General features: G+C 41.1%; 1 long non-coding RNA gene across 1 annotated transcript in view; it reads left to right on the forward strand.

Moving 5' to 3' along the window:
- LOC121657923 overlaps positions 1–23,434 on the forward strand; it is a 71,311-nt gene that overhangs the window by 24,586 nt on the left and 23,291 nt on the right. The window contains exon 3 of the long non-coding RNA XR_006013791.1: positions 21,720–21,797. This is a non-coding gene — a long non-coding RNA (uncharacterized LOC121657923). The remainder of the gene's footprint in view (positions 1–21,719; positions 21,798–23,434) is intronic.

Below are 23,434 nucleotides of genomic sequence, written 5' to 3' on the forward strand. Positions count from 1 at the left end.
TTTTCTAATTTTTTCTCCAAGAAAGAAGACAAATAGAAACTAAGATCTAATTCTTAAGAGGGGTTTAACCAATTAATTACATTTGGTTTAGTACTGTAGTAATTCACTGTGATAAAGTCCTCTGCTTGTGTAAGGATAAATGTGGCCATCACCATGCAGTTTGCTGACACTGGCTAACATAACATATGCCTGTGTTTTGGCAGGGAGAGAGCAGATGCCATCCCGTGGGAAGTCCTGGGGGAAAGTACAGATGTCACCTCAAAACGCCTTTAGGCCGGCAGCACAAACCTTCCTCTATCACCCACCGAGCTGTGTGTTGTGCCTGACACCTGCACTGCCCAACACTGGAGATGCTGCATCAGTGGGGGCCATAAATACCCAGAGCTCAGAGCTCCGTGGTTTTGAGCTGCAGGTCTCCATCACGTGCTTGTCTGGTACCATGGGTGTCTGGCACAGATGCAGGTTTCATGGGGAAAAGGATGGCAGGAGCTGTGTGGGGCCCCATTGACAGAATATTTCCTGCTTTGTGATGTGGCCACAAGCAGGTGTCTGTGTTAGCCGCCCATCCCGAGAGCAATGAGGTTGAATTTCTGCCCTGCTCTCCTGAAGATGGACTGAGTTGAATGAGTTGAAGATCAACTTTGTTGATCCTTACTCTTCCATGGCTTTGGAAGCTTTCACAGAGCAACCACTGAATGCACAACAAATCCACACACACAGATCTGAGCATCTACTGATTCAGCAGACAAGACGCAATGTCTCTGCATGTAGGGAAGCCAAATATCCCTCTGAAACACAGAGGCAAACTCCCTGGGGAGATGTGTCAGGCTTCAAAGGGCTGAAGGCAAATTGAATTTGAGAAGAGAGACAGGCAGAGGGTAAAAACTCCATGAATATGTAAGATAGGGGGATTCCTGCAGAAGGCATTACTGCAGATTCAGCTGTGACTAAACTGTCCACAGCTGCTGTTTCTCTGTCACCTTTGGAAGGTGAATACCTTTAATGAATATCAAAGTCAAACTTCAGGCATAAAATAACATCTCAAGTTGCTCACTTTACTTTAAAGAAAACCGCTGTATCTTGTCACCTTCCAGATATCCATGATCAGAATTGAATAAACCAATATAATTTGGGAGGATTTTGGAGTAGATTGTCTTGAAAATATGGAAAATCCCTTTTTTCTTATGTGCATCTCATTAGTTTTTTCCTCTTCCTAGTGGTAAGGGAGAGGGAAGATTAGAAAGAAAAAATTCAGGACTTCTTTTACTTTCTTCCTTACTATTTTAAAACAGTGCTTGTTATAGACAGAGGAAGGAAGAGCAAGAAAACAGAGAATGAGACCCTTTAGAAGGAGGAAAATTTGACAAATTGCCCCATTCACTCCACTGCTTCCTATTCATTCTTTTTCCTACTTCTTTCCAGCAGAAAGAAAGGGAGAGGGAGTGAAGAAAAACAAGTAAGTGAGGAAGGTGATGGCAAAGAAACCATGCATTGTAGGTTTTGCTTTATATGAGGCAAACTACATTGGTTCTTGAATCTTTGGTGAACACTTCCTATGGAAAGGGTACTTTTAAAACCAGCTCAATGTGTTGCACATCATTATTTGTGTATATGGCCCCCTACGTGTCTGCAAGAACACTAAATCATTCTGGACGGTTTGCCTCAGTGCAGAAAGACGTGGCAAACAGTCTAGCTTTAAGTTAAGTTAAGCTTTAAGTCCTATCTAAGGAGCAAAGTAAGTCTGCATAGGTGAAAAAAAAGCACAAGGTTTTGCCAGCAGGAAATACAAAGCAAACTGGTAGCTGTGCCATAAAGATTGGGGTTAAAAAAGGGCAAGCCTAGAACAGAAGAGAAGAAAGCATAGAGTATGGCAGATCATTGTCTTTAATGGCACAAATTGTAAAATGTGAGAAGCAACTGTCTTTTGTATCTTTAAAAGCAGCATTAGATAAAGGAAGACCAAGGAAAAGTGGGTTCCCCAGGTTGCACGCAACAAGTCACACCAGCAATGCAGTAAACCCTTCAGCACTCTTCCAGTTAAAACCAGTAAGTGTATAGTTCAGGTACCAGCACCCAAATTTCTCTATGGTGAACTACACCAATATAAAATATATTTGTGATATGATTTTTTCTTAAAGGTAGTCATCAGAACTACATTGCTAAATGACCACTTTCATTTTTAAATGTTTTACTTTTATCTGTCCTATTATTTCTTAGGAACTTCCAAATGGTACAACAGTAATTTTCTTAATCAAGGATATCAGGTCTGAACATAATGCTTGTAGGTTATTAACTTTATATCAGACTATCCTCCAAATGCTCTACTTTGCTTCTTGAGGGATCCTGCAGCAAAGTGAGATGCTATGATCTCCTTAATCAGAGACTCTAAGGCATCAGAGCTAAAGCTAATTAAGATTTATGAGATTAGAAGGACTATAACTTGTGTGTGAACACTATAGGTGATAAGGGGTTTCAGATGATGACTATAGATTGCAGCCAAGTTTGGGTACCACAGTTTTACAGGATAAATCATTAGGAGCACATTACACATTATTTTTTCATTTAATCTTATTTTTAGTTAGAAGGCTAAGGCAGAAAATACTGTGCATGTGACAAAATTTTGTTAAAATCTAGGCTGGGAGTGAAGCAGCAATCAATACCTCCTGCTTAAAAATCATTTATTTTCAGTAAAATCTCAGTCACTGAAACAACACCTCCCCATTCAGATGTCCATCCTGTTTTCCTCTTAACACCTGGTTCATATCACACCATGAGTAGGTATGTGCTTGCTGAACATTCACTGCGTCCTCTGTCAGAAGAATACAAACCTGCTCCAGTGATTTTAGAGTAAGTGCTCTTGAGAGCTCTTTGGACCAGCCCACCAAATCCAAGGCAGCTGTTCCATTGTAAGAATCAGCTTAACATATGGTTTATAGAAATAACATACTTATATTATATACAGTATAAAATAAAACAAAAGGTGCTTGAGTTCTATGAAGACAGCAAATTGCTATAAGCAGAAATGAGGAGAGAGAAGTGATTATATGCAATCTGTACTAGACTAGCACGAAACATTACCAGCAAAAGAAGAGGAGCCATGAAAGGGAGGACTTCACTACTAGGACAGCTGTCTACTTGGCAGCTAATACCAACAGATATTTGATGAATGAAATCTCTCTAGGAGCTTCTGGTGATGACAGTAACATTTTTCAATTGGCTGTGGGGGCAACTTGGTGAGATACTCTGGAAGTTGAGAGTGTAGAATTTATGTTGTGCACATGTGAGTATGTGAACTAAAGTAAATACTAATGCTGTAAGGGTCTTGAAGAAGTCCTTTTAGCCACCTCCCTTCTCTGGGGAAGATTAAGTGCATGTCCTTGGCACTGCTTTGAAAGTGCCATATATTCCTGGTATCTGTGTTTCAGCAGGTGTTTTTCTCTTATATTTGATTATTTATCTTCTGTGGCAAAGAACCTTCCCTTCCATGCCCGGTGCAAAATGAAACCATTGATTGCAGTCCTTTATGAAAACTGTTTATTTTGGAAGATGTAGAAAACATTTGACCTCTGTTTCTCTTTTTCTTTAAGTCTCTCTATTCTAGATAGAAGCAACAAAATTCTTGAAAATCATTTCTCATCAGTCTGTTTTCTAAAGCTCTCAGAAACAGTGTTACTCTTTTCTGTGATCTTCATGATATTTTTGCAAATTTGTACTGCAGACAGGTTCTCAGCAGAGCTGTGCAGGACAGAAAAATTTCATCCTTTGCCACTTATGAAGCCCCTGTTTGTACATCACACAGTTGAAGTTTCTTGCAGTACCATGTGCTAGTCCGTTTCTAACCTGCTGTAACCTCCTGATTCTATTTTTTTTCCCGTAATGTTCTTCCTTTGTTAACAGAGACAGTGACAGAGGTACCAACAAATGTTCTCTTTACAAGCTGCTCCCTGGTTCTACCTGGCTGTATATCCTGGTGCAGTCTCCAGTCAGGGTCTTAAAAGACAAAGCCGTAACAAAGTCCCTGTACAGGGAATGGAGATTCATGCCACAGGAAACAGTAAAAGCTGCAAAGTAGCAAACAGAGAGAAATAATTGTGGCGTAATTTTAAAATTATAGGGCTCACTGAGTCTCCTAATCATAGTTTTCATAGAAGAAAACAAGTTATATTTAGGACACTTTTGGTCAAAAGTGGCAGCAATAATTTTGGAGGCTGGATTTTGAAGCTGTTAACAACATTTCAATCATTTGTAAATTGCTTGAGAAATCGAAGTAGTAAGTTCAATAGTAGTAGATACTGGCAGTGTTCTTGGCTTGTTTCTGGCACTATTTTGGGATAGGTGTGGAGAAGAGGGGATAATACACACCGAGTCAGTGCTAATACCCCATGGAACTCTATATCTTTCTCCCTGATGAGCTTGCATGAGCCTCAAATTGACTCCAGAAAATTACAACAGCAACTCATCAGTTTAACTTGGTTTCCTGCCATGACAAGGAACTGAACAGTCATAACCAAAGGAAGAAATTTTTGAGTTATTTTGAGACGAGAACAAGGCAATGTGTCTTTTTTAATGGGAAAGGCATCTCCTAGTGAAGGAAACAGACTTTAGTGACAGAGCTGTGGAATCGTTGTTTCTTCTGCAGAGAGTTTCAGGCTGCATTTCTATTTAATTGGCATCAAGCCCACTTTCAGAGTTACACTTTCCTCTGAGCTTTAATTTGCACTTAAAACTACACTCCACTGACTGAACACTGTTCTACAATTACTGTTTTCTCACCTACAACTTTTCCTTTTAGAAAGAAACTCTGCCCTCACCTAAGCTGTTCCTCTTTTTGTCCTTCACCCCTTTTTCTCTGCTTCGCTGCTGCGGCTGTGGTTGAAGGCATAAACCCAGGCAGCAAGTAATCAAACAGTTGGCAGGGAAGGTAGAGACAGTACAAATCTAATGGAGAAACTTACTGGGAACAAACAAAATTGTACAAAACTAAGCAGTGGTAAGTACTCCTTTCTAATATCACCTGACTACTCTGTTGTCCAGCAGTGGGTACTTGGGGTATATGGAGTGCCAAGGAGTACATGAGTACCAAGCCACAGGCTCTGTGTGCATTCAGATTTAGGTTCTTTGTTCTGACCACTTTTACAATTTTTCCAATTTTTCATTTGAGACTGGGAGTGCTTACCTCAGCAGCTGCTTTTCCTCTGCCAACGTTTATATTCCCTTTTTCTCTTCTTTTGTCTTGGTTGGGGAATGGTAAGTCACACTGTTGCAAGTAGTCTTCATTTTCCTTTTGAGTGTGAGGCTAATAGTTGTTTTTCTATTGTTGGATACTAACTGGGCTTCTCACACCTGCTACAAGCTCTTAATCTACACCATCACTTCCTTGACTGTTCGTCATCCTTCATCCTACCTATTAATTACTCTTCAGCTGAGCAGCACTTCCTAAGTTATAATGGGGTTAGTCTGGGGTACAACTAGCTGGAAACCTTTAAATGAAACAACTATCTCTGTTCAATCTCTGTAAACCTGCAGGGAGAACAACAACCTGCATTGCAAGGCTGGGAGGTATTATTTTTCCAAATCACAGCTGCACAGGAAAATGTGAGACAGAACTTGGCTTCAGCTTAAAGTGAAGTCACAGATCTGCTACCTGCCTCTCTGAAAACCTGAGTAAATTCCAGCTGTAGCTGCTGTCAGATTTTGGGAATGTATTTCGCATTTTCTGCAGGGAGGGAAAAAAAGCATACAACTGCAAATAGAGAATCCCTCACTCTTTAGGTAGAGAGCTTTGAAATATGGGTTCTAATGGCTTCCCTCCATGCATATACTCGAGTTCTCCTTGGGGATCTTGCTCTGTCAAGGAGGATAATGTTGCTCCCTGTCAGGGATCTCACAAAATAAAGCCCAGCTGAAAGAAGAGGTGTAGTGCCAGAACTGTTTTGCTGCATGAAAGGCATTATGGAAAATCTATTGCCATGAGTCTGCCATCAAGTTAAGTCCCTCATAAAGGATGGCTTGCTCTTCCTGCCACTTTTGCTAGAATCCTGTGGCATCTGCAGAGAGGTAGGCAGAAAAGCCACCCAACACCAAACTGACCATGCTCCTTGTGCGTGACACACAGCACTGGGCTCTGTCCCAAGCAGTCAGAGATGGAGTTTTTACATTAGTGGAGTTTGCAAACACCTTTGGGGGAACTAATATTTGAAGTCCAAGTTCAGGTTCTTTTATTTATTTATTTATTTTTATTTCAAAGAAATACACACAGTTGTCTTTATGCTTATAGACAAGAAGTATGCTAACATGTATGAAAGGAAAGATGAGCAGGGGGAGTGGAGAAAATGAAAATGATCCTATTTTCTGGTTTTATCCTATTTTCTACAACAAATGCCACTCCTTTATCCTCTCCTTGCTGCAGCTGTGTGTCCATTACAGTGTCAACAGTAACTATACTGTAGTGTTACTGGCAAATGTAAAGCTCAATACATGTAAATGTGGATTAAAACGTTGCACAAAAACAGATGATTTTTTGTACAGCTATTTGAAATGAATGCACATTTTCTCAAACCATGCGCTACAAAATAAACACAGATGTTAAGAGCCATTTTCATTTAGTTTGCTTTTATGCCTGCATGTTTCACATTCCACTAACAGTCAGTACATTGTATGGAATCTGTCAACACAAAAGTTCCTCTTTTTCCCCATATGCAATGAAAAGCTAACATGGATACATTACAGAGAGGAAGTAAATAAATAGAGTTTCTTTAAAAAGTTGTTGACTCTAGAGGCAATGTTTCTGATGCAGAAAATATTTTAATGAAGCATTTACTGAACGTAAAGAGGAAGAAGAGAGTAGAGTAGACAGCTTTATGAAATGGATATCTAAGAACTAGAAAGAAACGAGCTCACTGAAACAATCCCCCTCAAAACTGGAAGAACTAATCTGGCTATACTTCAGCTGAACATAATAAAGTGGTTTTTAACCCATATGGTTTAATAAACTGAAACAACAGAATTTTAAGGTAGAATATTACCTATTTCCTAATATAAAACTCTTGAAATATGTATAAATCTCTTACTGAATTGTTCAGTACACAATTTTTTTTCATACATATTTTTTATGATCTAACTTTTTGTCAGGTTTCAGCCTTTCAGGAATCCTTATGATTTCCTTAAAAAGTAATTGTATTTTTTTAAACAAGTGAATAGATTAAGAAAATATACTGTTGTTCATGAATCCAAACAGAAATTTTTATGGATTTTATGTCTCTAAATAATGTTTCACTTCCGCTTTTACCTGTTTTGTCACGTCATGCTTTTAAATAGGAATGGCATTGTTGACCAACAAACTTGATGGCGTTTCTATTACATTTTACTTCTCAGTGAGTTCATAAACTTCAGCACATACGTAGTATTCTAATTTTGGAAGGGTTGTAAGATGTAGTCAGTTTTTGAGAGAAATAAAAGCCACCAAAAATATGTCTGCTTCTTCCCAAAATGTATTATTTTTAAATAACTTAAAAGTTTCAAGGTGGAAATTCCCACCATTTGATAGGAACTCCTCTTAACAGAAAACCACTTTAATATTTTGTCAATCACAAGACACAGAAAGAGCCATGGTGCAGGTTACCCTACCTTGCTGCTTTAAACTGACCAAATTTAGGATCTTCAGTAGTTTTGAAATTTGGAATTCCAGAAAAAAAAGTCAAAATTATTGCTTTAGAGTCCACACGTTTATCTGTTGATTTATCTTTTGAATGCTTTTCTGTATTGTATAGATGAAGGCAATTGGCAAGAAGCCATTTGTTATCCTTCTCCACTTACCTGTGGGCAGAAATGTGTATCCCAAAGTCATCATTATCAGTAAAGTCATAATGTTGTCACAGCTGATGCATGACCAAATTCAAGCTAGCTGACTGTAGTACATACTTCACATTTATAAGTATTTCTTGCAGTTTTATTGGTGTCTTGAACATCATGGAATATTCCCATGTTGATTGTGCAGTAACGAACAGTTTATCATAAACATTTTTGTATATCCATGGTTTGCATCATCAGTGGCCATAGAAAAAGGTGTGTCATTTCCTACATTGGCTTTAAAATCTTTCTCAATTGAATGGCAAGTTAATATTTTGTGAAGAATGTTGGGGTCCCTCCCCCGCCGTGTAGCCCTGGGAGAGGGGCCCTGAGGGCACAGACACGGGGCTTCCCTGCCCCTGCTCAGCCTCGTTCCCATTGGTTGGTTTGTGTTCCCTGCGCGGGCAGAAGGACCCTCGGGTCCCGTGACTGGAACAGTTCCTCAGCAGAGCTCCGGCCATGCGGCTGGAGAAATAAACATCTCTGAAACATCTGGCAAGAATCTGTCTGTCCGTATATATTTCCTTTCCACGGGACTCCTGGTTTGATATATGCGTGTTGCAGGATCCCCACTGCAACAAATGGTGGAGATTTGTGAGCAGAACGATCCCCGATCCCTAAGCGACTGATTTGTGTGAGTAAACCCTGGAAACTTTGGATTCCTCTTCTTGGTTTTGCTTTGCTATTCCATATCTAAACTATGGAGGAACCGTGGGAAGACTCTTGGCTCTCAGAGCCGCATATGGACATTTATCTTAAAATGATTCTTGAACAACGATTTGTGAATTTTAGCTTGATTCAAGCTCAGAAAGAACTGAAACACTTCCTGGCATGGTTGTTTAAGAACTTTTTCTATGTTTCTTGGGATTTAATTCTTACCAAGGGCTTTTGGAAAACCGTTTGGACACAGTTAATACTGGCATCAAAATATATGCCGATGGAAGAATATTTTCGTGAATATTATTTAGTTACCGAGACTGTTGAGCAATGTCAGCTGTGTCCTGGCGAAGGGAAGCCTGGCGCAGGGACCGTGCGGCCCAGGCCACGTGCGCCGAGCGCTCTGCGAGCAGCAGCGAGGCAGTTCCCGCGCGCAGGCGGAGCCACGCGAGCCGCAGTGTCGGTGGCGGAGCGAGGCGCGGCAGGACCCGGCGGTGACCGCCTGGTCCTGTGCAGTGAGTGGTGGAGCAAGCCCCGTGAACGCCCGACCGAGAGGGGCGGCGCGCGGGCAGCGGCTGGCGGCAGCGGTGGAGCGGAGCTGCGCCCAGCCGAGACGCGCGCTGGAGCAGGGCACAGGGGGGTCATCGCTTGGGGGCCCGGCCGAGACGTGGGTGCAGCGCCCGGCATCGGCAGCGAAGCTGCGACCAGAGGAGGCGACGCGCGGAGAACTGAGCGGTGCGGCCCGGCCCGGCCCGCGCAGCCCCGAACGTGACCCCGGGAAGACCGCGCAGGCACCAGCAGCTCCGACAATTCCAACACGGGAGCGACCGAAAGAGAGCAAAGACGCAGCGAGACAGAAAACAGCAGCCACTCGGAAAAAGGAAAAGATCATAGTAACTAAGACCTTAGGGATAGTAAAATGGTATAATGTTAAGCAAAATTATGGTTTTATAACAAGGTGTGACAACCAGCAAGACATATTCGTGCATAGAACTGCTATTAAAAAGAATAACCCTGGAAAATGCATCCCAAGCTTGGGAGATGGAGAGGTAGTGGAATTCAAAATTATACGAGGTAGAAAAGGGTTACAAGCATCGCAGGTCACTGGGCCTGATGGTGTTTCTGTGAAAGGCAGTATATATGCAAAAAATCGTAGTCATGTTAGACAATATCTCCATTGTAAGCCCCCCCTACAGTTTCCCTTTCCTAATCCCACCTTTCCCTTTTACCCTATGTCCTATTACCCCCAGTGTATTCCCAATCCGTTTTTTCATCCATGGTTTCCCTCACAAAACCATGCTTTTGCCAATTGTTTCCCCAAAAATCCCTTTCCAATGCCGAGTGGGGGATGAAAAGGGGGAGGGAAGAAGTTAAACCCTCTCCTGCCTCAGTTTCCCCACAAAGCATGCTCAGAGAATTCTGTCTCCCTTCTTTCAGCCCTAAGATGTTCCACAGAATCTGTTTGGACATTTAAAGACTCAGGAGGGTGGCTTGTTTTGTTTTGAAACTGTTCTTGTTATGTTTATCCAGTTGTTTTCATTCTCCTTTTATTAAAATAAAACGGGTGAGGTGTTGGGGTCCCTCCCCTGCCATGGAGCCCTGGGAGAGGGGCCCTGAGGGCACAGACACGGGGTTTCCCTGCCCCTGCTCAGCCTCGTTCCCATTGGTTGGTTTGTGTTCCCTGCGCGGGCAGAAGGACCCTTGGTCCCGTGACTGGAACAGTTCCTCCGCTGAGCCCCGGCCATGCGGCTGGAGAAATAAACACCTCTGAAACATCTAGCAAGAATCTGTCTGTCCATATATATTTCCTTTCCACGGGACTCCTGGTTTGATATATGCGTGTTGCAGTATCCCCACTGCAACAGAAGAATGCCTGAAGTTGTTGTCTTATGAAAATAAATCATTTTATGGAAAACTTGGAATAATATTAATTTTGTTGTCAAATTAGAGGGACCTGCTTAAAAAAATGGTATGCAATATATGGTAGAGAGCTGTGGTGGCTGTTTTCTTTTCTTTGGCTGAATGTAATGCCTTTTCCTAGTCTTAAAATCAAGAGTCAAACATGGTTGGAAGGGAAAAAGGGATTTTACCTTTGTATTTATTTTAAGGATCCTTAGGTGCACCACGTCCAAGTGGAATGCACCTCAATGCACACCTCAATGCACACCCCCAAAAGATCTGGTATAACATTATAGGTCTTACTAATTAGCATATCTATCAAAAATTCCCCAATGAGAGGCTCAAGTGAGCCCCCCTCCCCAAGGAACCTTCCCCTGGATGGTTCTATCTTAGTTTATAGAATGTGTTCTGGAGAGGACCTTGGGGTCTGGGGCACACTGATCCCTAGCTATGAAGCTTCTAAAATGTTGAGTCTCTCAGCTTGACAAACAAGTCCAAGAATGTAGGCAAAAACCCCCACTAAGAATACAGAAATTATAAAAATGTATAAAAGGGGTATAAAAGAAAAGGCAAAAAACCATCATGGCATCAAATGTTTCAAAAGTTTTCTTTTGTCTCATGTTAGGAATTTATTATGATAATTTATATGCCTACAAGCAATTAAGAAAATGTGTCTCTGTAAAGTACAGTAAGTCTTATGGGAGCTATTGCTTTCTCTGCTGAACCATGCAAAATCACTTCTATACTAATTCCAGGAATGCTTGTTCCTCTGATTCAGCTTAAGAACTGGATCTTGATTAATTGATAAAATGCTGTATCACAATCTCTACTGTGTCATCATCCACATGACAAAGCAGTGTCATCGACTACTTCTAAATCAATGAGCAATCAATGTGCAGATTCCTGCTTGGATATAATCAGTCACTCCAGTCCACTGTATGTTAGGATAATAAACACCTTTTGTGATACAGACAGTAGTTAACTCTGCTTTTGATGAACATTGCGCATAAAGACCTCTTCAGATATGAAAAGTTACATGTTTGCTGTAAATTCAGCTGCAGTTCTTTGCTTTTTGCACTCCTATGGCAGGTGGAATCATTTTTTTAAACAATTTACAAGTGCTACATCCTTTGGCTTTAAGTGTGCTCTGTAGATGTAAACTGATGTTTGAGATCTTGCCCACAGGCCCTCCCCTCAGACACCTGTGTGGTTTGGAGGAATGAGAGCCATCTTCAGGAACAGACAGTTCCACTCCAGTTGTACAAAGTCCCCGTGGAATAATAATTCCCTCAGCTCTTCCTAACTTTTTAATGGGTTTCTTGATTTGACAGCAAAATTGTGAGGCACTTTTAAAACTTTTCTTCTTTATGTCATCTTCCACCTCAGTTTTCTCTAAAATGCTTTGCCTGGAGGTTCAATGTGAAGGGAGCCCATCACTTTTCCTGGCTTCAGCTTCCTCATCAACCAAGGGCAGGCTGACACTCAGTGTACTGAGCTCAATGGGGCTGGAGTCCTTCTGTCCTCATAAGCTGAAGAAATTGGATAAAAATACCCAGTTTCTGGTAAGACATCTACTGAGGACCTTTCACTTCTACAAGTAAAAGGGCCTATTCCCAGGTTCAAAGCTCTGCTGTGTACACACTGTGCACTAAACCTTTGCAGTAAAATATCTGAAATCCATGTAGGGCAGCTGTTGCTCTTCATTAGTCTTTTTAGGGGTTTTGCACTTTTGTGCAAACTGCCTGAGCTGTTAAGTGAAGGAATGTTTTGCATATAAATGCCATGCAATGTTCTAAACGTTCTCAAACATGAAGCCTTATCTGTGATTTCTTGATTTCAAGTGTGCATTTCAGAGCCATATTAGAGCAACACAGATTTCCTTTTTGAAGGTCCTGTGGTTGTGTTCACAGAATCACAGAATGGGTCAGGTGGGAAGGGACCACAGTGAGTCCTCTGGCCCAACCTGCCTGTTTATCCTAGTGGTCATTACACAGGATTGCATACAAACTGTTCTTGAATATCTCCACTGAGCGGGATTCTGCAACCTTTTTTTAAATTTTCATTTAAAAGCTACATTTTATGATGCTGAATTCTATTCTGAAACCACTATTTTCAATACTTTCACGAATAATTCACTAATTTCAATAAATTCAATAGTTACATGACTCTGTCCTTATGGCCAGGTTTCATGGATGATCGATGCAATCTTCCTTTCACTGATACAAGAAAGGAAAGGGTAAGAAAATCTCTTCAAATAAGGGCTCAGTAGCTATCTTGCAATTGCCTGTAAAAATCTTCTATCTGCCTTTACATTTTTAACATTGTTGCAGGTTGCAGTGGTACTCAGTGGTAGATGAATTCTGATTTTTTATGCTCTGAAGCTAAATTATACAGCTCAGATTAATGGTTCATTAGAACTTAGCAGTGTCTGAGCCCCTGCAACATCACTGTCAAAATGCCTGGTACTTGGGAGAAAATATTTGAGGAGCTAAATTAAAAGCTTTAAACTTCAATTAAAGCTTTGACTTGTGTACATGCTGATTAACTGAAAGATTTAGTGCCTGCCAAGTTTTGTGTATTATAAGTAGTGAGCCTGGTGAAGGTGCTTAAAAAAGACATAGAAACAAAGGCATGGAATTATAAGGCAGAAATGTGAATTTTAAGATTTTTTTTAAAGAAATTATTTTTGTGAAGCAAAAATTTCCATCAGTAAAATCTCAAAGAGGGGACTAATCTCACAATAAAAATTCTGTTAGCTCATCACTTAAGATAGCTGCAACATTTTTAAATATGTCAGTAGTGAGAAAAATGTAATAATAAATTTTTTATGGTGCTAGGGGCATTGATTAAATGACACAATAGTTTTTCTGACTGTAAGGAAGTTTATAGACTAAATTAAACAAAATAACACTGTGACACATCACAAAGAAGAAGTTAGGGAAAAAATGGTCAGAAATGATAAAATGAAATTCATCAAATGCATAACAGTTCACCAATATTTCTTGTATGTTGTAGTGGGGAGAAAAAGATATGATCAGCATCACATTATAAAGCCACAATAAATGAAGGGAAAATCATATCATGGCTGCATGTGCTATCACTATTCTTTCCCCTCTGCAAGGAATATCATTACACTACGTGGGATGAATTGGATCACAACAAGGGAAAAAATAGCACAGAGGAATAAAAGTAGACTATATCATGATGGATGTGGAGAATTAATTAGAGAACCAAGATTATTCAGGTGGTTATAAATTTAACTTTTTTTTTTTTTAAAGAAAAAAACTTGAAAGAAATCTTTGTAACCTTAACCTTCACCTCCTCAGGAGCAGGTTGTCATGTGGAACTTAGCCTTGCTAGCACAGTGGTCCAGTGTTCCAGCTGCTGTGCCAGCTGTTGGCCAGAGGAGACTGTCATCCCAGACACCAGGCTGGTGCTCAATGCCATATCTTCAGAGGCTGGTTAAATGTTCCTGACCCTGCTGGATGGACTGAGCAGATTTTGCTTTATGTGCCACAATACAAAGGGACTATGTGTAGGTGTAAGGAGAGGTTTGGCCAGAGCAGCCAGACCTGGCACAGGCTCCCATGGTCTGGTGTCCGCCAGAACCCACTGGTGCTGCTTGGCAGTGCAATAAACCAATGCACAAATCCTCTTCCCTCCCTCTTTTTTAACTTGTCACTTTGCCAGAAGTATTTTTTCTTGAGGTCTTCAAGCTTTAATGGGGAGCCTATGGTTTTTAACGTTTTATAACTCGAGCAAAGTTAAATGGAGTTTGATGGGAGAAATTATTTCTTTAGCCTGGGGGCTTTCTGTCTGCTGAATTTTGACAGCTTCCTGCAAACTGCAGAGATAAATTGGAACAGCTTTAAAAAGCAAAAAGAACCTAACAGGAATGGGATGTGTCATCCTGTCTTGTGAGGGCTACCAACCCTCTTGAAAAGGGGTCTGTGGTCATTTTAAGGGCCTCCTGTGGTCTGTTGGCATTACTATGCAACCCAGGGTATGGAATATGAAAGTAAAAACAGCACTTACCAGTGACAGGAAAGCATCTGACCATCTCATACATGGCATATTACTGTTGACTGAAACATTAGTAATTTCATAATACTCTATATTAAATAATTTTTCTTTATCCACTGTTTCTCTTAGCTGTTTAACAATTCATCTTGCATGCTGTTGCTTTCATGTAATTATAATATATCTGACAGGGCTTAATTGAAGGTTTAATAATTTCTCATTTTGTTTGCTTAGAGCATATTTATGACACTAGATTTCCAAGACTGCTTTTCTTAGGGAGCCTTCATGTACCTTTGAATGTCCATTTCTGAACAAGTGTGTATGAAAGGATTTTGGATACTAAGAATGTGTTATAATATCTCCCATCTCATAGGATTCCATAGATATAATTAGCAGCTTCTTTCTGGCATATTGCAGTCTGTTAAATCAACACCATTATGCCCATTCCACATGGTTATTTAGTCTTGTTGCTCCTTTATTTTAGGGTAAAAATGATTGATAGGATGACCTGTAAGCTGAGCCTCTCTCCTAGAGAACTTCCAGGCACTGCCCAGGAATCTCTCTATTAAATTATCAGCTGCTAATTATCTACGTCCAGTTTTAAGATCTGCCATGACGTACAATGTTAGCAGGATCTCTTTAACCTCTTATTAGGAATAAGCTAACTGGGAATATGCCTGACTCTTCCTCGGCTGCGTCAGCTGACAGCATTCCTTGGAGATGTGAGCTGCTTGCTCACATGGTGGCTCAGGAAAACTATGTTCACTGCTAATGTGAAGATCAGTATCTATTTTCCTGTGGTTTGCAATGTTACAAAGTGTACCTCTTTTATCTAGCTAATAATTTGAACACTCTACTCTTCTGACCTGCTAAAAACCAGTAAAATCGGATGTCTCATTTTTTCTTTTTATCAATATTAAAGTTCTAAGTACATTGATCTACTTTTGGCTAAAATGAAGCCCTCTTGACACTAGTTTACCACCTCTCTGTTATTTATGGTGTTGCTTTCAGAATCATTATGGTCCTTTACTGCAGACAAACACTCAATAAAATTACTTTGTTTCATAGTGCAGAAAGACCATGAACTTTGGTTGTTAATTTCTGCCCTGTGGTCTCAAAAATATTATATGTGCCAAAAGTGAGATGATAACTAAGCATTTGGGAGTAAATATCCCTGTGTTCTAGATTTTGTACAATACGGAAGACTGAATGTTTTTGGAGATACTGTTCAGAACAGGATTGAAACTGTCAGGCACCATCTGCTGTGAGATTGACTGACCATGATTCAGACAAATATCATTTAGAGATTTAGAAACATTAAGAAAATCATGTAGAAGTTTTGCTTTCTTTTTTTTCTGCTTTCCTTTCCCAGTGGTCACCTTTCATACTAAATTTTAAGTGGATTTACATTTGAATTTCTGTTTGTGCAAAAAAGGAAGGAAATGCAATATTGATCTTTCAGTTTCATGATAATAATATTGTGGTATTCAGTATAAAATTTCATTCTGAAATAAATAACCTGTAAGTATTTATTCCAAACATACAGTGCTGCAAAAATGAATTGAATCATGTATAATTATAAATACGGGGTTCAGAATTTATTTAAATGCCTCCTATTTTTGTGAACTGCAGAGATTTTTTTGATGAACCTGATTTTTAAGACAGTTCTGCAACTTACCACATATGTGATCCCTTCTACTCAGCCCTGGTGAGACACATCTGGAGCGCTGGGTGCGGTGCCCTGCTCCCCAGTGCAAGCAGGCTTGTCTGTCAAACTCTGCCACACTGAGCTGTCTGTGTGCGTAGCTGGGGCTTTCCACCCCCTGCACTGACCCGTGGTTACGGAGGTGCCCCAAAGGCACACACCACTGGATAGCTGAGCGTTTGCAGCTGATCCTATCTGAAACCTGCGCAAAATTTCGGGGGGGCTTTCAGGAATTTCAGAGGATTTCTCATACATCGTCACCTGCATATCCTGCTCAAGGGCCAGACATATTTGCTAGCTGTCCCAGAGACAGCAGGCGAGTCTGAGCTCCAAACAAGTATCACTGGTCCACTCTGCTGACTCCACAAGCAGGCGTCCTATCTGTACCTTTAGAATCTCACTCACCTGTGACTTGGCTTCTCCACCTTGAGAGCAACACTACTGGCCTTGTAAAACACTTGTAATCAAAATGTTGCAAAGAAAAATATGGGAAGATCTTTTGCCAAATTGCAGTCTAATTTCTGTGATGATGTCTCAAACTGGTGTTATTCAGCATTGTGGTACTTTATTTAAATCCCTACTTCCTATTTCTTTCAAGAGGCAAGAATGGTTGTTTGAATTTAAAAAAAAAGTAAATAATTTGATTAATTATAATTTCTGTCACATCACAAGTGGTTTTAAATTTACCTAACAAGACACATGCAAGGGGTTTGGGTCTAATACTAAGGTAAGTAACTATGACTCTGGTAGTGAATAGGTTTGCAGTTTGGTTTTGTGTTTGACTTGACTGTAGCCCAAGTCCTGCTCAGCTTGGCTGAGTGCTCTGTTTAAATCAACAGCCTATTTATGGATCCTAGCAGCACTGAGGTGTGTCAGGTTGAACATACACTTCTTCTTTCTCTGTTATCTTCGGTACTTTCCTCCTTCAAACAATCACTGATGTAAAGTATATGAGAATGTATGAAATCTGACATGTAGGTCAAAGCAAAGTAACCAATTAATCTGTATGAAGTGATAACCTAATTTTCTCAGAGGGATTCAGCAACAGTAAATAAATGCTAGTAGTTCCTTGAGCTAGTATACCGAGAGCTGAGGGGTAAACCTGTTTTCACAACTTTTTTGGGGGGACTAGTCATCTTAATGAGTGTCAGTTCTTCAGCTTTTAGAAATCTTGGTTATGAGCCAGAAACACACGGGCTTGGGTTTAACAGAGAGATTAAGGTTCCACTACTGAACAGTAGTGGTGCAAAGCACCCTTAGAAGAGACATGACAGTGTAAATGCAAGTGCAGTATATGACTCATGCCCCAGCTGTAGGAGCTGCCTGAGCTTTCCAGGGAAGGAAAAACAAGAATCACATTAAGGATTGGATCTTTGCTCTACTCTCCCGCCATCATTTATTTTCTCCTATTATTGGGCATTCACCCTTTGCAAGGGCTGAAAGGAAATGTCCTTACATGGACAAAAGCTTCTGTCTCTTTTGTGCTCACAAAGCCAGATCAGATGTCCTCCCCTCACCAGCAATCCCATTCTGTCTAGGGAAGGAAACTCCTTCTTCCTTCCTATGGCTAGAATAGGATCAGGCTCAGACACCTGTCGGTGGGCTCATGGTTATCCTCACCCATCCAGACCAGTCTCATAAAGTCCGTGCACTGAGGGACAGAACGTAGGTTATCCTTGTCTCCCTTGCTGTCCTCTGGTAGGCCTTTTGAATTTACCTCCCTGTGGGAATATTTAGCACAAGGAGACTACCAGCATCAATTACCTTCCCACCCCTCTTTCAGTTCCTCTCCTGTCCAGAAGGAGGGAAAAGGCATCCTCGATAAAGCTGTATTACTGCTCCACTTTGATAAGGAATATTGTGTAGATAGCTGTAATGTGGATAAAAGGTTTGTTATGTACCTGAGAGTCCTTGTAGATACCTTCAAAGCTGACCTTAATAACTAATGCAGATATGTGTCTAATAATCACCCTGTGAGTTGTCATTGTTTTTTTAAAAATCAAGGAGCAAAAAGAAGCAGAAGCCAAATTCACATCACACAGTTTTAAGCTGCGTGTATTCCTGCCAGCAAAATTTATATCTGTTGAGATGTGAGCAGGCAGCTAAGTCCAATTTGAATGAAACTGGAATCCATAAAAATTAAAAACATAATTTATATTCCCTATCACAGTAGTATGGCTGCCTCTAAAGACAAATACATATGCAAATAATTTAAAGCAGGGCTTAGGTATATGATTGAAATCTCTGTTTGAGCAAGAATGCAGACAGTTACATAATTTGTCCACAAAATCTAGTTACGCACTTGTGGTTTTTTGCAAATATGTGTGCTGCTAGCATTTCAATATGGCATCCTTAAAACAATTTTCTGCTAGTGCCCCCCATCAACTTCCCCTGTGCATAGAGAAAAATTTAACCAGACAATTTTATATCATAAGGCTTACCTTGGAACGTTTGCTCTTACCTTTTAGAAACAACCATTTTGTGACTGCTTTGACAACCACTGCTGTAGTGACAACACCAAACACAGCTGCCTACTCCCAAATCTAAGCCCAAGAGACATATTAAGACTTTTGTTTTCCCCAGGGCTGCAGAACTGGAAACTCTGACAGTGCAAGACTGGAGAGAAGTTGATGTTGTTATGTTCAAATCTTTGGGGTTTTGTGCCTTGTTTTGGGCCCCAACAACCCTCCCTCACTGAGTGTATAGAGAGACAGGATTGTGGACGGAAAGAGCTCTGAAGATTTTTCTTGGATTAACATTCTGGGCTATGTGGTGACTGTGAAGTCCTGTAGTGGGTGAATGAGGATGAGGGGACAGGACCTCACAGACCTGGAGGAGGAGCCAGGAATGCTGTCCTGTGACAGGCACGCACACATCAGTCATGCCTATCCCCACAAATACAGTGCGACAACACTGCAAAACAGTTTTTCCCTCCAGCAACATTAATACTTAAACCAATTTCTGCTGATGATTTAGTGCTATTCAGGGATGAAGTGAAGTGAGATGAAGCTAGGGGAAATTGGATCAACTTTTCATTAGTTTTGATGACATAATTTGAAGAAAGAGCAGCTGAAGGCACTCAGTGAATGCAACTCAGGGTATTTTTCCTTATTATGAGCTCTTCCAGGCGAACTCATTTAAAGCATGGGGAAATATTATTCTGTCTGGACTAGCCTGGACTGCAGGAAGTGCTTAGGTTATGCATCAGATCAGTGGGAATTAAAATGAGCACTTATCAAAGGAGATTTGTGTGATTGAAAAGTATATCGCTACCTTTCTGATAGTCAGAAGAGTGGGTTTCTGCATGTCATTGTCAAGTCTCTGGTTCACCTTGGTGGTACGGTGGGATAAGCCACACTGCACTGAAAAAGAGGAAAGCCTGGGACATGTCCCAGCAGACAGGGCTATGGTGCAACTGAGACCAGAATGCATGAATGAGTAGAGTTCGACTCCTCTCATCCAGACAGAAGAACTTGGAAATCAAAGCCTGTTTTACCAACTTCCTTATTTTTTGCAAGCCCTTAAACTGCATTGTTGGTGAGACAGTGATTCTGAACAAATGGGCACAAATGCTAAGTTGCAATTATCTATTTGCCAAACTACATTGTCACGGGTTCGGTTTACAACCGGGCGGAAACACCAATTTAGTGTAGTGGTTTGGTCCAAAATACTCATTACTGTTTATCTGCTGTGAGATAAGAATTAGGAGAAATGCAAAACAGGCACCAAACTTGAAAGAATATAAAGAAGTTTATTAACAGACCTAAAAGAAGGAAAAAAAAAATTATACCACCTTCAGAACTCTCCTCCTCCCCCCACCTTCCTCCCTTCTCCCACTGACAATGTTCAAAGACAACCCTTAAGATGTTCAGTCTGTTTACCACTTCCATAATAACCTTGTTCAGTCCATTTAGAAAGAGAAGTCTCTTCTTGCTCATGCTATGAAAACATTATCACAACGAGACAGCCGCCCACTTCCAAATATTGTTCAGTCCATTTAGGAAGAGGAGTCTCTCTGCCTGCGTGTGAGTCCTTTCCCCCGACTTGCAGCTTTTCCCGCAACTGCTTTCGAGGGTCCTCTCTTGAAGTTTTCTGGGGTACAATTTTAAGGTTGAGCCGTTCAGAAACAAAAACAGAGGCCCTTCTCCTTCCCTGGGAGCAAAGGGTCTTCATCATCTTCATCATTAGGACTATCTCTGGGAGCATCTCTAGGGACTGAGGTTTTCTCCTTTCCCATTTGGAGCAAAAGTCCTCATCTGGTTCATCTCTCCCTGTCCAAACTTCTCATGAAATTACAGCTGCGTCAGCATCTGCCTATCTCAGCGCAGGTGCTTTTGCTCACGAGTTGAACACTCCACCCCCCATATCTTCATGAAATTACAACAGGATACTCTGATATATCATAGCTTCACAACAGAATTTCAGCTTTAAGCATCTCCTCTCTCTCTTCCCTCAGGTTTTCAGCTCTTCACAGCAATAAAAGGGTTAATCTCACCTCGGCCTTGAAGCTTTGCAGCTGGAATGTTGAATTTTTCTTATCGCAGTGGAGAGGGGGGAGAGCCAAGCCGCTCCGGCTGCCCACGGCAAGGCAGTGGGGGGGGTTCCACGGCTGGAACAGGTCCATCGGCTCCAGGATGGCCGTGGCCCAGCCCGGCCTGGCCCAAGCAGGGCCTGGCCGGGCCCGCTGGCCCCCACACGGGGCCCGCAGCCACCTGTCCCAGCGCCGGAAACGAGAGAGAGCTTGGGGGGGAGTTTGCCTATTCTTAAATGTGGATCACAGAGGTGGTCACAACTTTAAGTGGCTTAGAGAATTGTCCATATTCAAACTGGCCAGCTGGTAGGTTCTATCAGTTCCCAGAGGAAACTGTAAGCACCCCTTAGCAAGGACGTCCCTTCCGGGACTATGCTTGCTAACCTATGACATACATCAAAACCCATGAACAGTATAGTGAGCTCCAGCATGTGCAAATATATCACTATAGACAGGGAAAGAAGCCAAAGTGGCCAGGAAGAAAAGCTGCTCCCTATTGATGGAACAGCTAGTTTTGGTGTGTATCTAACAGTGATGAAATCAGCTATTTGACATCAGCTGTAGAGATGTACAAGTTCTTTGTGCGTCATGTTCTGTAATATTGATGCAAATCTCCAGGTAGGTGTGGAGATTCAGGAGGACAGGTCTTTCCAGTAACTGACCAGCATTGCTATGTGCAATGAAATGAGTCACTGGCCCAGGGGTTCAGACTTTTCTGCTGTTTCCAGGCTAGGATGAGGATGGGAACAAGAGGAGGGCTGAAGGACAGCATTTTCCCAGTCCCCTACCAGCAATGTTCCTCCTGCCGATGATCACAACAGCCCACCCTACTTTTTGGTACTTTAGTCTGAAGGTCCTTGTTCTCCCCACTCATGTGCCCTTGAAAAGTTATTTAATTTCTGCTTTCTCCTGTCTCTCATTTGCCTCAGTTTCCTCTCCTCTGCTGCTGCCTGTTTTGAAACTACAGTATTTTGGTGCTTTTTGCCAGATCTGCTTGTCTTTTCAGAAAAGTTCTCTCCACCTCTCAACTTACATTTCTTCTACTTATTTTCCCCTCAGATTCTGCCTTGGGAACCAGTTCTGTAATGGCTATGCTGCATCAAATGGTCACACTCATCAGGAGAGTCACAGCCACTGGTAGGGACAGTAACCAGGCTGTACTCTGTGTTCTTATGATGCCTTACTTTTTCCACTGTTGTCATTCATCGTTTTCTGATGCATGTTAGAAAATAAAGCAAGAAAGGTCAAAATTATAAGCCTGTTGGTATTGATAGTAATTTCTGTAGACCTGCTTTTTGGCAACAGTCATGACTTAAGGGGTTGCTGTGACACTGGGTTTGCATGATTTCATAACATACAAGGAAATGTAAGATTCATTTTCTAAAATAACTTTATCACAGATTGCTGTAAATTATTATTATTAAAGCAATTATAGCTACTACTAATAAGGAAAATGTATATCTAAAGTTATTCAAAGCTTGTGCCAGAAAAGTAAGTATGTGTATATGTATAGATATACACCAACAGTAGCAGTAATTAATAGTAGAAGCTAGTTTATATTTAAATATTACAGGCTACCAGGAAATTGTAGCTTGTAAGCAGCAAATATAGCCATTATTTATTAGCTATATGCCTGCCTATTACCAGTACAGCACACACCAAACTCTTTGGAGAAGTAAAACCTCAAAATCAATGAGACAAAGTCACACTTCAAAACTTATCCACATCACAATGTTTGGAGTCAGTCAGGTTCCCCCAGTGAAGGTCCAACTTATTCAGGAAATCTCATAAAAAAGTTCATGCAGGGGGAATACTCAGAGAAAAAGGGCTCCATTTTGGGTAATAGCAAGTCAGAATTAAATCACAGGGATGGATATAAAGGGGTGTAGGATTCCAACACCTGGAGCAGCCAATAGATGATGCTATTTTCTATTTTTCACTGGTACAGTCATTAGACAATGATGCTTTCTCACAGACCAGTTTTTGGCTTTGCAGACTGTACAGAATACATCAAGAAATACATTTAACATGGGATCAGAATTACACAATGCAGTGGAAAGGATGTACATCACCAGTAGGCCCTGGCAGGGTAGGACATGCTGGCAGAGTGTTGCAGCTGGAGAGACTTGCCATCCTTTTCTGAGTCATGGATATTTCTCAGTTTTCCAATCCAAATCCCAATCTGCAGAAAGATATAATGCTTTTCTTCCTCATGGGGTGGGGAAATTTTAAGACAAGTACTGAAAATATAAAATACAATAAAATCTCTGCTGAAAGAACACAGCAATGAGGTTCGTGCAAGTATTAAGATTACATCTTTTCTGTAAGAGCTTTTTCCAGAGGTTTCTCTCCCTCTGTGCTACCTCTCAAATCATAACTCATTGCTCATGAACTAGAACAATGAGATGCACATTTATACAGACTTGGAGTTGAAGGAAGCCACGTTCCCATGGCTACCCAGCAATAAAGTCTTATTCAAAAAGGTGAAAACCTTTTGCCAAGAACATGCCACTTTTCTGAGGCCACTTTAGGTTCTGCAAAAGAATTCTTTGGGGGAGATATCAGAGCGTGTGTGGCAGGATGTGCTGCGCGTGTGAGAAGAAGGGAGTTGGAGAGCCTGAATGAAGCAGTTCCCAGAAGTACATATGTGTCCTGGGGATGAAGCAGGATATTGGTGCAAGGTGTCAGATGAAGAAGGATTTAAATAGAGACAGTAGAATTGATCTGAGCAGGAGTTTCTGGCAGTATTTCTTTGCCCTCTGGTCCTCAGTTTT

The sequence above is a fragment of the Corvus kubaryi genome, unplaced genomic scaffold (genome assembly GCF_017639235.1).
Source record: "Corvus kubaryi isolate FWS band 111438036 unplaced genomic scaffold, C.kubaryi_AGA036_p1.0 split1-65, whole genome shotgun sequence".
Lineage (NCBI taxonomy): Eukaryota > Metazoa > Chordata > Aves > Passeriformes > Corvidae > Corvus > Corvus kubaryi.